General features: G+C 50.0%; 1 protein-coding gene across 1 annotated transcript in view; it reads left to right on the top strand.

Moving 5' to 3' along the window:
- LOC146073068 (disintegrin and metalloproteinase domain-containing protein 28-like) overlaps nucleotides 1-15,434 on the top strand; it is a 58,334-nt gene that overhangs the window by 28,363 nt on the left and 14,537 nt on the right. The gene's annotated exons all lie outside the window — the stretch shown is intronic.

Raw genomic sequence — 15,434 nt, 5'->3', positions numbered from 1 at the left:
CCTGATAACTTCCAGTGTGTCCGGGGCCTTTGTTTGGGGTCACAGCTGAGCAGTAGTCCAGAGTGTGGGACAGGGGGACAAGGCTGGGCCTGCATGTAGTGAGTTCATCAATTCACTGCGTTTTGCCGCTTCAGCGCATGCTCCCACAGTGCCGGTGTCCCCAGGAGCAGAGGCCTCCTCTCCTACCTCTCCTGCCGGCATGCAAGGGGGTGGACCAGAGATCCTCCTTACCTCGCCGATGGTCGCCGGGATCCTGGACCTGGATGCCTTCAGGTGTTGGCATGGGTCCTCTGCTAGCCCGGACTGCCGCTTCCCCGGGGGCCTTTCTTCTCCCTTTGCCGCTGATGTATCTCCGGCCGTCGTTGCTCCTGCTCCACCACTGCTGGGCTCACTTTCAGGGCTGCCAGCGGGGACCTCTAGGCTGACCCGCAGCAGCCGCTGCTTCTCCATGCCGGGACGGTGGTGACTCCGCATCTGGGGGGGGTCGTGGCTGTGGCACCGCTCGTCTCCGACCGGCAGACACCTCACCCAGCGCCAGGGACTCCTCATCTCCCCCTGCATCCAACCCTGACCTCCCACCGTCCACGCCGTGCTGATCTCCCCTTCTCTGGGGGCTGGGGGATGGGAGCTCCAAGGGTGGGGATAACAGAAGGTATCTATCAGGGAATCAGAAGATTATGTAATACAACAGCAGGCAGCATCTGATATCAGATCCTAAACCTGATAATTATCATCTCTAGAAACCTCTAATGCAACCACGTCTCTTCTCCTTCAGGATCAAGACACACTACTGTGCATACATTGTCTGATGACCGCACACATGCAAATGAATAGTGTTGGGGAGGAATCCTACAGATCCTTCTCCTAGGGATGGCAAAAGAAAGCTTGGGGCCTGTTACACTCATATTTTTGGGCTCCAAAGTTGACTCATCTCCACTCTCTCTCTCTCTCCACCCTCACTGCTGTCTTTCCAGCCTCACCCATCACCTGTGTCTCTCCACAAGGTGCAAATACAAGGAAAACGTACTGTCCTTTTGATTTTTGGATGAGCAGGTTCCAAAACGGTCAAATCAGAATGACTCCTTTACCAGTCACAATCTGAAAAAGACTCCACATTCATAAGAATGGGAGACCAATGAAAGAAGCAATAGTGCAGATCATTTAAAAACCATAACTTGAATTTATTGAAGTGCACTCACAAGAAAAGACATAAAAACAGCCTAAGAACAATGTAACCCAGGCAACACATCCGGACACATCATACAGGACCTCCTGATGAATGCGGTGACAGCGGATGGATGGGTGAGTGTGACTGTGGCTCTCCTAGACAGGGTTTTTAAACCCCTCTTCTCATTAACCGCAGCTGTAGTGAGTTCATCAATTCACTGCATTTTGCCGCTTCAGCGCATGCTCCCATGGGCGGAAACGATGGGTGTGCATCACCCATCCATCCGCTGCCACCACATTCATCAGGAGGTCCTTTATGCTATGTCCGGAAACCGCAGGACTTATTCCATCCCTGAAACGTGAACGTATGAGTGGCTTTGCCTGGGTTACTTTGGGTCTTATTCAGATTGAGACTGGTAAAGGAGTCATTCTGATTTGACCATTTTGGAACTTGCTTATCCAAAAATCAAAAGGACAGTACATTTTCCTTGTATTTGCACCTTGTTTGTGGGTATCTTTTAGCGCCTTGGTGGAATTACTACTTTGTTCTACTCCATGATACTATATACATACCCCTGTAACTGTGCCTCCCTCCATACAGTTATACCCCTGTCTCCGGGATGCTATGTACATCCCCCTGTAACTCTGCCTCCCTCCATACAGTTATACCCCTGTCTACAAGATACTATGTACATCCCCCTGTAACTCTGCCTCCCTCCATACAGTTATACCCCTGTCTCCAGAATGCTATGTACATCCCCCGTAACTGTGCCTCCCTCCGAACAGTTATACCCCTTTCTCCAGGATGCTATGTACATCCTGAGAAAAAAGAGAAATGTGGTGGAGCGCTATATCTATCAATGACACACGTTGATCAATTGGGTATTACATTAAAATAAACACAAATGTAATGTATAATGTATAACATGTAGAATAACAACAATAAAAAATGATAAAAATATGCACAGAATAAAATGCAACGGACAGAGGATTATTTAATTGTTACCACTTTAGACTGGTGTAACTTGGTCTCCCATTTTGTAATCCAAATAACTGGTATTGTGGGTGTCCATATACCTGCAGAAATCCCAAGATGTTGTTCCTGAAGGTGTTTAACAGGTTACCTGTAAGTACAGGTGGGGCCTCCAAAGAATGAGCAGGTGGTGGTATCCATTGATAATGCAGTCCAGTATTAGAATCGGATACATTTTGGGGGTCCAAGAGGATGTTTGTAGGGATCTGGTTCAAGTGGAATGTTGGTAGAGAAATGCCGAATGTCCAGTAGCAAGCAACACTGACGCGTTTCATTGTTATCTAACAACTTTTTCAAAGGACCTTTGAAAAAGTTGTTAGATAACAACGAAACGTGTCAGCTGTTGCTTGATACTGGACATTGGACATTTCTGTCCACCTGCTAATTCTTTGATCAACGTGTGCCATTGATAGATATAGCGCTCCACCACCTTTCTCTCTTTTTCTCTTGATTTATTAATAGGGGACTGAACCCCCCCCCCAGGTGTGAGCAGCTAGCTCTACATCCCATCCCCTAAGCGCCTGTATTTGTTCATCTAGGTGAACACTTTTTTCTTCTGCTATGTACATCCTCCCTGTAACTGTGCATCTTCCCTTACAGTTATTTCCTGTCTCCAGGATGCAATGTACACCCCCCTGTAACTGTGCATCTTTCCTTACAGTTATACCTCTGTCTCCAGGATGCTATGTACATCCCCTGTAACTGTGCATCTTTCCTTACAGTTATACCCCTGTCTCCAGGATGCAATGTACATCCCCCTGTAACTGTGCATCTTTCCTTACAGTTATACTCCTGTCTCCAGTATTCTATGTACACACCCCTGTAACTGTGCCTCTTTCCTTACAGTTATACCCCTGTCTCCAGGATGCTATGTACATCCCCCCCTGTAACTGTGCCTCTTTCCTTACAGTTATATCCCTGTCTCCAGGATGCTATGTATATCCCCCTGTAACTGTGCCTCTTCCTTACAGTTATACCCCTGTCTCCAGTATGCTATGTACATCCCCCTGTAACTGTGCCTCTTCCTTACAGTTATACCCCTGTCTCCAGGATGCTATGTACATCCCCCCCTGTAACTGTGCCTCTTTCCTTACAGTTATATCCCTGTCTCCAGGATGCTATGTATATCCCCCTGTAACTGTGCCTCTTCCTTACAGTTATACCCCTGTCTCCAGTATGCTATGTACACCCCCCTGTAACTGTGCATCTTTCCTTACAGTTATACTCCTGTCTCCAGTATTCTATGTACTTGCCGACTTTGGTAATCTCCTTTCCGGGAGAAGCCCGGAGAGGAGTGAAAGGGGGCGGGTAGAGGCTTCGTTTTGGGGGCGGGGCACGGGTGATGTCATCAAGTCCCGCCCCCATGACGAGCTGAAGCCTCAATTTGCGGGTCCGTGGGTGGGGGGAGGGGCTAAAAATGCCGCGAAATGCCGCGAATTGCGAAAGTCATAGTTTTTAGACCGCGGGGAGAGGGGGAGCCGGGGCTGTAGGGAAATGCGGGAGACTTGCCCCCCTTCCCGGGGGACCGGGAGGGGGACCCGATTTGCGGGACCCTCCCGGCCATTCCGGGAGGGTAGGCAAGTATGAGTTGTACTCCTGTCTCCAGGATGCTATGTACATCCCCCTGTAACTGTGCCTCTTTCCTTACGGTTATACCCCCATCTCCAGGATGCTATGTACATCCCCCCCTGTAACTGTGCCTCTTTCCTTACAGTTATACCCCTGTCTCCAGGATGCTATGTACATCCCCCCCTGTAACTGTGCCTCTTTCCTTACAGTTATATCCCTGTCTCCAGGATACTATGTATATCCCCCTGTAACTGTGCCTCTTTCCTTACAGTTATACCACTGTCTCCAGTATGCTATGTACATCCCCCTGTAACTGTGCCTCTTTCCTTACGGTTATACCCCTGTCTCCAGGATGCTATGTACATCCCCCTGTAACTGTGCCTCTTTCCTTACAGTTATACTCCTGTCTCCAGGATGCTATGTACATCCCCCCTGTAACTGTGCCTCTTTCATTACAGTTATACTCCTGTCTCCAGGATGCTATGTATATCCCCATGTAACTGTGCCTCTTTCCTTACAGTTATACCCCTGTCTCCAGGATGCTATGTACATAGGCGAATCTAGGGGGTGGTCCGGGGGTGCACAGGACCACCCATTAGCCCATTTTGTAGCTGAGGGAAGGGGCTTTCCAACGAGCCCAGCCCCGTGTCTCTAGCCCCCTGGAAACCGGAGATACGGCCAGGCAAAGCTGGAATGTTTTCCCTATAGAATAACATGGGACCCACTATGTTGCATGCCGCCGTCCGGGCTGCAAGGCACCCGGACGGACGACGGATGCGGCGCAGAGTGACGCGGCCTGGGACGTTGCCGGGCAGCGTCCCAAGCCTCACTCTGACAGTGAGCGTAGGGACGTTGCCAGGCAACGTCCCAGAGCTTCCGCCCGGCGGCCGCAGACGCGCGCACCTGACGTCAGTCAGGTGGCGCGAAATTTAAATAAATAGCCGGCGTCTGCTGGGCACAGACGCCGGTTATAGCTTTTGGTCTCCAGAGTGCTAGCTCTGTCCCTTTTGCTTCTCCGGTCCCCGAGGCTTCCTAGTCCTCGGTCCCAGGATCCTGCTGCAGCCAGTGTCCTACTGCTGCCTGCGTCCAGCTGCATCCTGTGTCCTGTGTCACCCAGTGTCCTGCTGCAGCCAGTGTCCTACTGCTGCCTGCGTCCAGCTGCATCCTGTGTCCTGTGTCACCCAGTGTCCTGCTTCAGCCAGTGTCCAGCGTCGGCCAGGATCCCGTATCTGCCAAGCACTCTTCATCATCCAGAGCCCAGCTTCAGCGCGTGCTTACACTCGGCCCACACCTTCCATCATTCGTGGGTCACGTAAGTGCTCCTGTGGAGCCTGGGTCTCTTTTCTTTATATTCTGTGGCCCACCGTGGCCGTACCCCTCCGTGGGTTCAGTATAATCCGCACCAACTGTTTTATCTCTCTTTCTCTTTTTCCACCTCCGGTGATGGAAAGGGGGGGGGGGGGGGGCGGGGGGGAAGGGGTCGGGGAGAGAGAGTCACTGAGGCCTGGAGAGAGTCAGTCAGTAAAGCTTGGTGCTGGAGTTGGGCCCTCTCTGGGCTGAGTTCCACCCCACTGCCCCCGATAGTCTTATCATGCCTCCTCCCTGGGGGGTTGGGGGGCACCACCACAGAAGAGAGGGCTCCCGCATCTGCTGGTGCTGGGGGTCAGCGGCTGGGGCCTGCGGGCCTGATAACTTCCAGTGTGTCCGGGGCCTTTGTTGGGGGCCACAGCTGAGCAGTAGTCCAGAGTGTGGGACAGGGGGACAAGGCTGGGCCTGCATGTAGTGAGTTCATCAATTCTCTGCGTTTTGCCGCTTCAGCGCATGCTCCCACAGTGCCGGTGTCCCCAGGAGCAGAGGCCTCCTCTCCTACCTCTCCTGCCGGCATGCAAGGGGGTGGACCAGGGATCCTCCTTACCTCGCCGATGGTCGCCGGGATCCTGGACCTGGATGCCTTCAGGTGTTGGCCTGGGTCCTCTGCTAGCCCGGACTGCCGCTTCCCCGGGGGCCTTTCTTCTCCCCTTGCCGCTGATGTATCTCCGGCCGTCGTTGCTCCTGCTCCACCACTGCTGGGCTCACTTTCAGGGCTGCCAGTGGGGACCTCTAGGCTGACCCGCAGCAGCCGCTGCTTCTCCATGCCGGGACGGTGGTGACTCCGCATCTGGGGGGGGGGGTCGTGGCTGTGGCACCGCTCGTCTCCGACCGGCAGACACCTCACCCAGCGCCAGGGACTCCTCATCTCCCCCTGCATCCAACCCTGACCTCCCACCATCCACGCCGTGCTGATCTCCCCTTCTCTGGGGGCTGGGGGATGGGAGCTCCAAGGGTGGGGATAACAGAAGGTATCTATCAGGGAATCAGAAGATTATGTAATACAACAGCAGGCAGCATCTGATATCAGATCCTAAACCTGATAATTATCATCTCTAGAAACCTCTAATGCAACCACGTCTCTTCTCCTTCAGGATCAAGACACACTACTGTGCATACATTGTCTGATGACCGCACACATGCAAATGAATAGTGTTGGGGAGGAATCCTACAGATCCTTCTCCTAGGGATGGCAAAAGAAAGCTTGGGGCCTGTTACACTCATATTTTTGGGCTCCAAAGTTGACTCATCTCCACTCTCTCTCTCTCTCCACCCTCACTGCTGTCTTTCCAGCCTCACCCATCACCTGTGTCTCTCCACAAGGTGCAAATACAAGGAAAACGTACTGTCCTTTTGATTTTTGGATGAGCAGGTTCCAAAACGGTCAAATCAGAATGACTCCTTCACCAGTCACAATCTGAAAAAGACTCCACATTCATAAGAATGGGAGACCAATGAAAGAAGCAATAGTGCAGATCATTTAAAAACCATAACTTGAATTTATTGAAGTGCACTCACAAGAAAAGACATAAAAACAGCCTAAGAACAATGTAACCCAGGCAACACATCCGGACACATCATACAGGACCTCATCCTGATGAATGCGGTGACAGCGGATGGATGGGTGAGTGTGACTGTGGCTCTCCTAGACAGGGTTTTTAAACCCCTCTTCTCATTAACCGCAGCTGTAGTGAGTTCATCAATTCACTGCATTTTGCCGCTTCAGCGCATGCTCCCATGGGCGGAAACGATGGGTGTGCATCACCCATCCATCCGCTGCCACCACATTCATCAGGAGGTCCTTTATGCTATGTCCGGAAACCGCAGGACTTATTCCATCCCTGAAACGTGAACGTATGAGTGGCTTTGCCTGGGTTACTTTGGGTCTTATTCAGATTGAGACTGGTAAAGGAATCATTCTGATTTGACCATTTTGGAACTTGCTTATCCAAAAATCAAAAGGACAGTACATTTTCCTTGTATTTGCACCTTGTTTGTGGGTATCTTTTAGCGCCTTGGTGGAATTACTACTTTGTTCTACTCCATGATACTATATACATACCCCTGTAACTGTGCCTCCCTCCATACAGTTATACCCCTGTCTCCGGGATGCTATGTACATCCCCCTGTAACTCTGCCTCCCTCCATACAGTTATACCCCTGTCTACAAGATACTATGTACATCCCCCTGTAACTCTGCCTCCCTCCATACAGTTATACCCCTGTCTCCAGAATGCTATGTACATCCCCCGTAACTGTGCCTCCCTCCGAACAGTTATACCCCTTTCTCCAGGATGCTATGTACATCCTGAGAAAAAAGAGAAATGTGGTGGAGCGCTATATCTATCAATGACACACGTTGATCAATTGGGTATTACATTAAAATAAACACAAATGTAATGTATAATGTATAACATGTAGAATAACAACAATAAAAAATGATAAAAATATGCACAGAATAAAATGCAACGGACAGAGGATTATTTAATTGTTACCACTTTAGACTGGTGTAACTTGGTCTCCCATTTTGTAATCCAAATAACTGGTATTGTGGGTGTCCATATACCTGCAGAAATCCCAAGATGTTGTTCCTGAAGGTGTTTAACAGGTTACCTGTAAGTACAGGTGGGGCCTCCAAAGAATGAGCAGGTGGTGGTATCCATTGATAATGCAGTCCAGTATTAGAATCGGATACATTTTGGGGGTCCAAGAGGATGTTTGTAGGGATCTGGTTCAAGTGGAATGTTGGTAGAGAAATGCCGAATGTCCAGTAGCAAGCAACACTGACGCGTTTCATTGTTATCTAACAACTTTTTCAAAGGACCTTTGAAAAAGTTGTTAGATAACAACGAAACGTGTCAGCTGTTGCTTGATACTGGACATTGGACATTTCTGTCCACCTGCTCATTCTTTGATCAACGTGTGCCATTGATAGATATAGCGCTCCACCACCTTTCTCTCTTTTTCTCTTGATTTATTAATAGGGGACTGAACCCCCCCCCCCCAGGTGTGAGCAGCTAGCTCTACATCCCATCCCCTAAGCGCCTGTATTTGTTCATCTAGGTGAACACTTTTTTCTTCTGCTATGTACATCCTCCCTGTAACTGTGCATCTTCCCTTACAGTTATTTCCTGTCTCCAGGATGCAATGTACACCCCCCTGTAACTGTGCATCTTTCCTTACAGTTATACCTCTGTCTCCAGGATGCTATGTACATCCCCTGTAACTGTGCATCTTTCCTTACAGTTATACCCCTGTCTCCAGGATGCAATGTACATCCCCCTGTAACTGTGCATCTTTCCTTACAGTTATACTCCTGTCTCCAGTATTCTATGTACACACCCCTGTAACTGTGCCTCTTTCCTTACAGTTATACCCCTGTCTCCAGGATGCTATGTACATCCCCCCCTGTAACTGTGCCTCTTTCCTTACAGTTATATCCCTGTCTCCAGGATGCTATGTATATCCCCCTGTAACTGTGCCTCTTCCTTACAGTTATACCCAGGGCTGCCAAGAGAAATCCTGGGCCCCGGTACATCAACTTCCAGGGGCCCCCATGGGGGGGGGGGTTGTGACCACGGCATGTTAAGGGCGTGTATAGCACATGAGAAGAACCCACTCACAGAAGTGTGGCATGCATGCCTCCCAGCAGCTGGGTCATAAGTATTATACACACACATATATATATATATATATATATATATATATATATATATATATATAGCTTAAGGCTGGGGTAGCCAACTCCAGTCCTCGAGAGCTACCAACAGTTAATGTTTTCCAGCTCTCCTCACAGAATCACAAGTGAAGTACTTACTTACCTCCACCTGTGGATCTTTTAAAATGTTTCAGCTAGTAATGAGTGCACCTTTGCAGCAGCTAGGTTGTCTGGAAAATGGGCACTGTTGGTAGCTCTCGAGGACCGTGGTTGGCTACCACTGGCTTAAGGGGATGCGGCGGCACTCAGAATGAAGACACAGCAGGCCACCAACAGTTTCAAAGCCACAAGGCTCCTTTATCAAGGTGCTTTAGAGAACACACACATATATATATATATATATATATATATATATATATATATATATATATATATATAAAATCCTCCAAAGATGGCAGCACTCGGTCAGACTTCTTTAAAAATGTCCCTTATTGCTGCTGTCTTTGGATGAAAATATTTTATATTTGTATATACAGCATATATACATACAGATCCTTTTTACTGTAGATTTTTGTGCAGCCTACAAAACTATACAAAATGCCTTTGCCTTTGCTTTATATCATATACTGGATATATATATATATATATATATATATATATAGTGTGTGGGTGGCCCGGCACTCCCAACAAAATTAACAGCGATTCCGGTGCCCTCACTAAAACAATTTGCATACGCTGTAGGACGCTGTTTGCACTCAGGACAAAATATGCGCTGACACTTGGAGACGTATTCTCGTAGTCTCCAAGTGTCAGCGCATATTTTGTCCTGAGTGAGTCCACTATTATGTCGGCACTCCACCTTTCCAAGGTAGTGGAACTGGTGTACTCCAGAAGTCTATACAGGTAATCCAATGAAGGAGGCACTGGCACACAAGGAATTATGCAGAAATTACTGTATTAGCGCCTAGCCAGCGCCTTTCAGGGTCTCTCTTGTCCTCAGGGCGATACAGAATAAATATACACACAAAAAGATATTCACTTACCCCTATAAATACCCCCACTGTAGTCCCATCTCTCCATCCCCGCCAGGCTCCCGGGTCCGACCTACCGGAAGTGCTTTGCACCGTACTTCCAATAGGAAGTAAGGACACACTCACCCGAGTTCCACTGATCACCCTCCGCGTTCCACAGACCGGCAGTACCAAGCTACATCATAAAAGTGGATCCACGGCACTCATTCACTGGGGTTTAAAATAGCCTCTTCTGTTACAGCTGGGTGCCGTGGATCCGCCTGTCATGAGCTGGGTACTGCCAGCCAGTGGAACGTGGAGGGGGAGCAGTGGAATGAATGCGAGTGTGCCCTGACTTCCTACTGTGCGCGATACGGGAAGTATGGTGCCAAGCACTTTTAGTATGATGGACCCAGGTGCCCAGCGGAGACTACAGTGGGGGTATTTATATGGGAAATGTAATGTCTTTTTGAGTGTATACAGTATTTCTGCTGTATCGCCCTGAGGACGGGGGAGACCCTGCAAGTGCTAGGTGCTAATACAGTCATTTCTGCATAATTGCTAGTGTGCTTTCTTCATTGGATTATCAATATATAGATATATATCTATATCTATAGATATATATCTATAGATATATATAATTTGAGATATATTGATATATATATATATACTGTATATATATATATATATATATATATATATATATATATATATATATATATATATAGATATATATCTATATATTGATGATCCAATGATGAAGGCACATATATACATTTATATGGAGAACAATTTAGTATTAAGAAAGGCAGGGCAGAACAAAAATGCACTTACAGGGCAGGACTCGAGTGAGACAGTAGATTCAGGATCTCCTCTGGCTCCAGCCTCCCTGACACATGCCGCGCTTCGTGCACCTGACCTTTGACCTTCCCCTCGCTCTCACATCAAGTGTTGTGAAAGCAGCTGCAGTCTGCAGACACACAGAGTTTCTCTGCAGACGCTCCGCAGCAGTGGATGGGGCCTCTGTCACTGTCTGCAGACTGCAGCACACTCCACACACAGTGAGTGAAAGTGACACAGGCTGCCGCTGCTGATCCGCTCTCACCGGCCAGCCGCCACCAACCCTTCTCCCGCCCACGCTGCTGCTACACCGCTGCCATTAAAAAAAATTGTAAGTGTGACTATCCCCTGGCCCGGGCCCCCCTGACAGGCCCGGGCCCAGGTAAAATGTACCCGCCCCCCCTGCCTCTCGGCGGCCCTGGTTATACCCCTGTCTCCAGTATGCTATGTACATCCCCCTGTAACTGTGCCTCTTCCTTACAGTTATACCCCTGTCTCCAGGATGCTATGTACATCCCCCCCTGTAACTGTGCCTCTTTCCTTACAGTTATATCCCTGTCTCCAGGATGCTATGTATATCCCCCTGTAACTGTGCCTCTTCCTTACAGTTATACCCCTGTCTCCAGTATGCTATGTACACCCCCCTGTAACTGTGCATCTTTCCTTACAGTTATACTCCTGTCTCCAGTATTCTATGTACTTGCCGACTTTGGTAATCTCCTTTCCGGGAGAAGCCCGGAGAGGAGTGAAAGGGGGCGGGTAGAGGCTTCGTTTTGGGGGCGGGGCACGGGTGATGTCATCAAGTCCCGCCCCCATGACGAGCTGAAGCCTCAATTTGCGGGTCCGTGGGTGGGGGGAGGGGCTAAAAATGCCGCGAAATGCCGCGAATTGCGAAAGTCATAGTTTTTAGGGCGAGGGGGAGCCGGGGCTGTAGGGAAATGCGGGAGACTTGCCCCCCTTCCCGGGGGACCGGGAGGGGGACCCGATTTGCGGGACCCTCCCGGCCATTCCGGGAGGGTAGGCAAGTATGAGTTGTACTCCTGTCTCCAGGATGCTATGTACATCCCCCTGTAACTGTGCCTCTTTCCTTACGGTTATACCCCGATCTCCAGGATGCTATGTACATCCCCCCCTGTAACTGTGCCTCTTTCCTTACAGTTATACCCCTGTCTCCAGGATGCTATGTACATCCCCCCCTGTAACTGTGCCTCTTTCCTTACAGTTATATCCCTGTCTCCAGGATACTATGTATATCCCCCTGTAACTGTGCCTCTTTCCTTACAGTTATACCACTGTCTCCAGTATGCTATGTACATCCCCCTGTAACTGTGCCTCTTTCCTTACGGTTATACCCCTGTCTCCAGGATGCTATGTACATCCCCCTGTAACTGTGCCTCTTTCCTTACAGTTATACTCCTGTCTCCAGGATGCTATGTACATCCCCCCTGTAACTGTGCCTCTTTCATTACAGTTATACTCCTGTCTCCAGGATGCTATGTATATCCCCATGTAACTGTGCCTCTTTCCTTACAGTTATACCCCTGTCTCCAGGATGCTATGTACATAGGCGAATCTAGGGGGTGGTCCGGGGGTGCACAGGACCACCCATTAGCCCATTTTGTAGCTGAGGGAAGGGGCTTTCCAACGAGCCCAGCCCCGTGTCTCTAGCCCCCTGGAAACCGGAGATACGGCCAGGCAAAGCTGGAATGTTTTCCCTATAGAATAACATGGGACCCACTATGTTGCATGCCGCCGTCCGGGCTGCAAGGCACCCGGACGGACGACGGATGCGGCGCAGAGTGACGCGGCCTGGGACGTTGCCGGGCAGCGTCCCAAGCCTCACTCTGACAGTGAGCGTAGGGACGTTGCCAGGCAACGTCCCAGAGCTTCCGCCCGGCGGCCGCAGACGCGCGCACCTGACGTCAGTCAGGTGGCGCGAAATTTAAATAAATAGCCGGCGTCTGCTGGGCACAGACGCCGGTTATAGCTTTTGGTCTCCAGAGTGCTAGCTCTGTCCCTTTTGCTTCTCCGGTCCCCGAGGCTTCCTAGTCCTCGGTCCCAGGATCCTGCTGCAGCCAGTGTCCTACTGCTGCCTGCGTCCAGCTGCATCCTGTGTCCTGTGTCACCCAGTGTCCTGCTGCAGCCAGTGTCCTACTGCTGCCTGCGTCCAGCTGCATCCTGTGTCCTGTGTCACCCAGTGTCCTGCTTCAGCCAGTGTCCAGCGTCGGCCAGGATCCCGTATCTGCCAAGCACTCTTCATCATCCAGAGCCCAGCTTCAGCGCGTGCTTACACTCGGCCCACACCTTCCATCATTCGTGGGTCACGTAAGTGCTCCTGTGGAGCCTGGGTCTCTTTTCTTTATATTCTGTGGCCCACCGTGGCCGTACCCCTCCGTGGGTTCAGTATAATCCGCACCAACTGTTTTATCTCTCTTTCTCTTTTTCCACCTCCCATTGGTCTTCTATTATATCTTTCAGACAGGGAGTGCCCATTTTGATTTTCAGTGTTTTGAGGAGTCGCCTCCCCTGTGTGGTATCCTACGTGGGACTCCTCTCATGGTCCACTTGTGTCTGTGACTAGGTCGCATCCCGGTTTGGCCAGGTGCCGGCAGTCAGGGGTCTCTCCCAGCTAGGCCCGATAGCTAGTGGTCCTCTTGTGCACCCTGTGGCGATCGTCTACCCCTTGTCCTTTCCCAAAGACCTAGCTGCATCGGGGTTGGAGCGGGCCTAACTCGCTCCTTCGGACGCGGCGGCCACAGGTGAAGCCTAGCTCTGCAGGGGTTTACCATCTGCCTCAGGGGCTCAACAGAGTCAGAGTAGCATCCGCTGTGGCCGTCCTAACCGGCGGTCCCGGCTACGGCTCACGCCTGACTTCCTGCTCCTACCACCCTGCAGTCTCTCCCAAAGTCCTAGGGGACAACATAACACACTAATTCCGACCCCCACCCAGTTCAATGGCTGCCAGTTCCCCCTTCGACATCACTGAAGCTCGAGGTTGATCTCAGTCGAACCCAAATCGCTGGGCCTTCAATCTGATACCAGGCTGGATCCATATGGGTTAATTGGTTCCAGGGATATTGAGGTTAAACCGGTTTTTTTTTTTTCATTTCTTAAATGTAATTTCATGACTATTTATGTTTTTTGAGGGCAGATTTCTCTGGAACCAAACAGCCCAGTTTCACGGGACCAAAATCATTCAAAGCCAACTCAAAAGTTCTTCAATATGATACTGGTCTCATGTAAATGGGTCAGTTGGTTCCGAAGATATAGCTGGTTGGTTAAAGGGGGGTAGGAAGAGGGGAGTGGTTGTCTCTCCCCCTCATACCATAAAATGCAGGGACTAGGCTGGTGTATAAGGGGTCAGCCTGGGAATGTCCCTGCATGATCCTGGGACCATATTCCCGGGAAAATCCCTGCATTTTCTATTGTGAAAGGGGTATTATTTCAAACAGCCGTGGCCTGTAGTGCTCTGAATACAGCCGGGCAGCCCCCTGCTCTCTGCCCAGCTGTCAATGACTGTCACCCCTGTAGTTTCCGCTCCAATTCTTCCCCACGCTTTCACCTCAGCCCGCCCCCCCTTTAATCATGTGCGGCATCATGTGTAATGGGTACTATGGTGTGCGGCATCATGTGTAATGGGTACTATGGTGTGCGGCATCATGTGTAATGGGTACTATGGTGTGCGGCATCATGTGTAATAAGTACTATGGTGTGCGGCATCATGTGTAATGGGTACTATGGTGTGCGGCATCATGTGTAATGGGTACTATGGTGCCATCAAGCAAGAACCCCCTAGCAATGAGCACGTAGGTAAGCAGCACTTATGTGGCAAATATGTAATGGGCATTACAGTTTGATATGTATGTAATGGGCATCATGATGTGTGGCACAATGTGTAATGGGCATTATGGTGTGTGGCCTTATGTGTAATTGGCATTACGGCGTGTGGCTTTATGTGTAATGGGTATTACGGAGTTTGCTAAAATGTGTAATGGGCATCACTGTGTATGGTCTAAAGTGTAATACCGCAACCCTTTTTGTGATGCCACGCCTCCTTCCCATGAGGCCACGCCCCTTTTTGCAGCGCGGCTACGCCGCGCAAAGGTTCCCCTTCTGTTGTGTCTACATCTGGGACCACCCATTACCATAATTCTAGATTCGCCTATGGCTATGTATATTCCCCTGTAACTGTGCATCTTTCCCTACAGTTATACCACTGTCTCCAGGATGCTATGTATATTCCCCTGTAACTGTGCATCTTTCCCTACAGTTATACTACTGTCTCCAGTATTCTAAGTACACACCCCTGTAACTGTGCCTCTTTCCTTACAGTTATACCCCTGTCTCCAGGATGCTATGTACATCCCCCCTGTAACTGTGCCTCTTTCCTTACAGTTATATCCCTGTCTCCAGGATGCTATGTATATCCCTCTGTAACTGTGCCTCTTTCCTTACAGTTATACCCCTGTCTCCAGTATGCTATGTACAGTACATCCCCCTGTAACTGTGCATCTTTCCTTACAGTTATACTCCTGTCTCCAGGATGCTATGTACATCAGGGTTGCCGACCCTCCCGGAATTTGCGGGAGTCTCCCGAAAATCGGGTCCTTCCTCCCGGCCCCCGGAAGGGTGGGCAACCCTCCCGGAATCAGGTGGACCCCACTGAGCCCCCCGATCGCGGCATTTATATGCCGCAATCCGCGGGTCTCAGGGGAGGGGGCGGAGCTAAAACGGCACAATCGTGACGTTTTAGCCCCGCCCCCTCCATAGATAACAGTTATTTCTGCTA

The sequence above is a fragment of the Crinia signifera genome, chromosome 4 (assembly GCF_055691185.1).
Source record: "Crinia signifera chromosome 4, ASM5569118v1, whole genome shotgun sequence".
NCBI lineage: Eukaryota > Metazoa > Chordata > Amphibia > Anura > Myobatrachidae > Crinia > Crinia signifera.
Note: the sequence above shows the minus strand (reverse complement) of the source record. Positions and strands in the feature narration are given on the sequence as shown.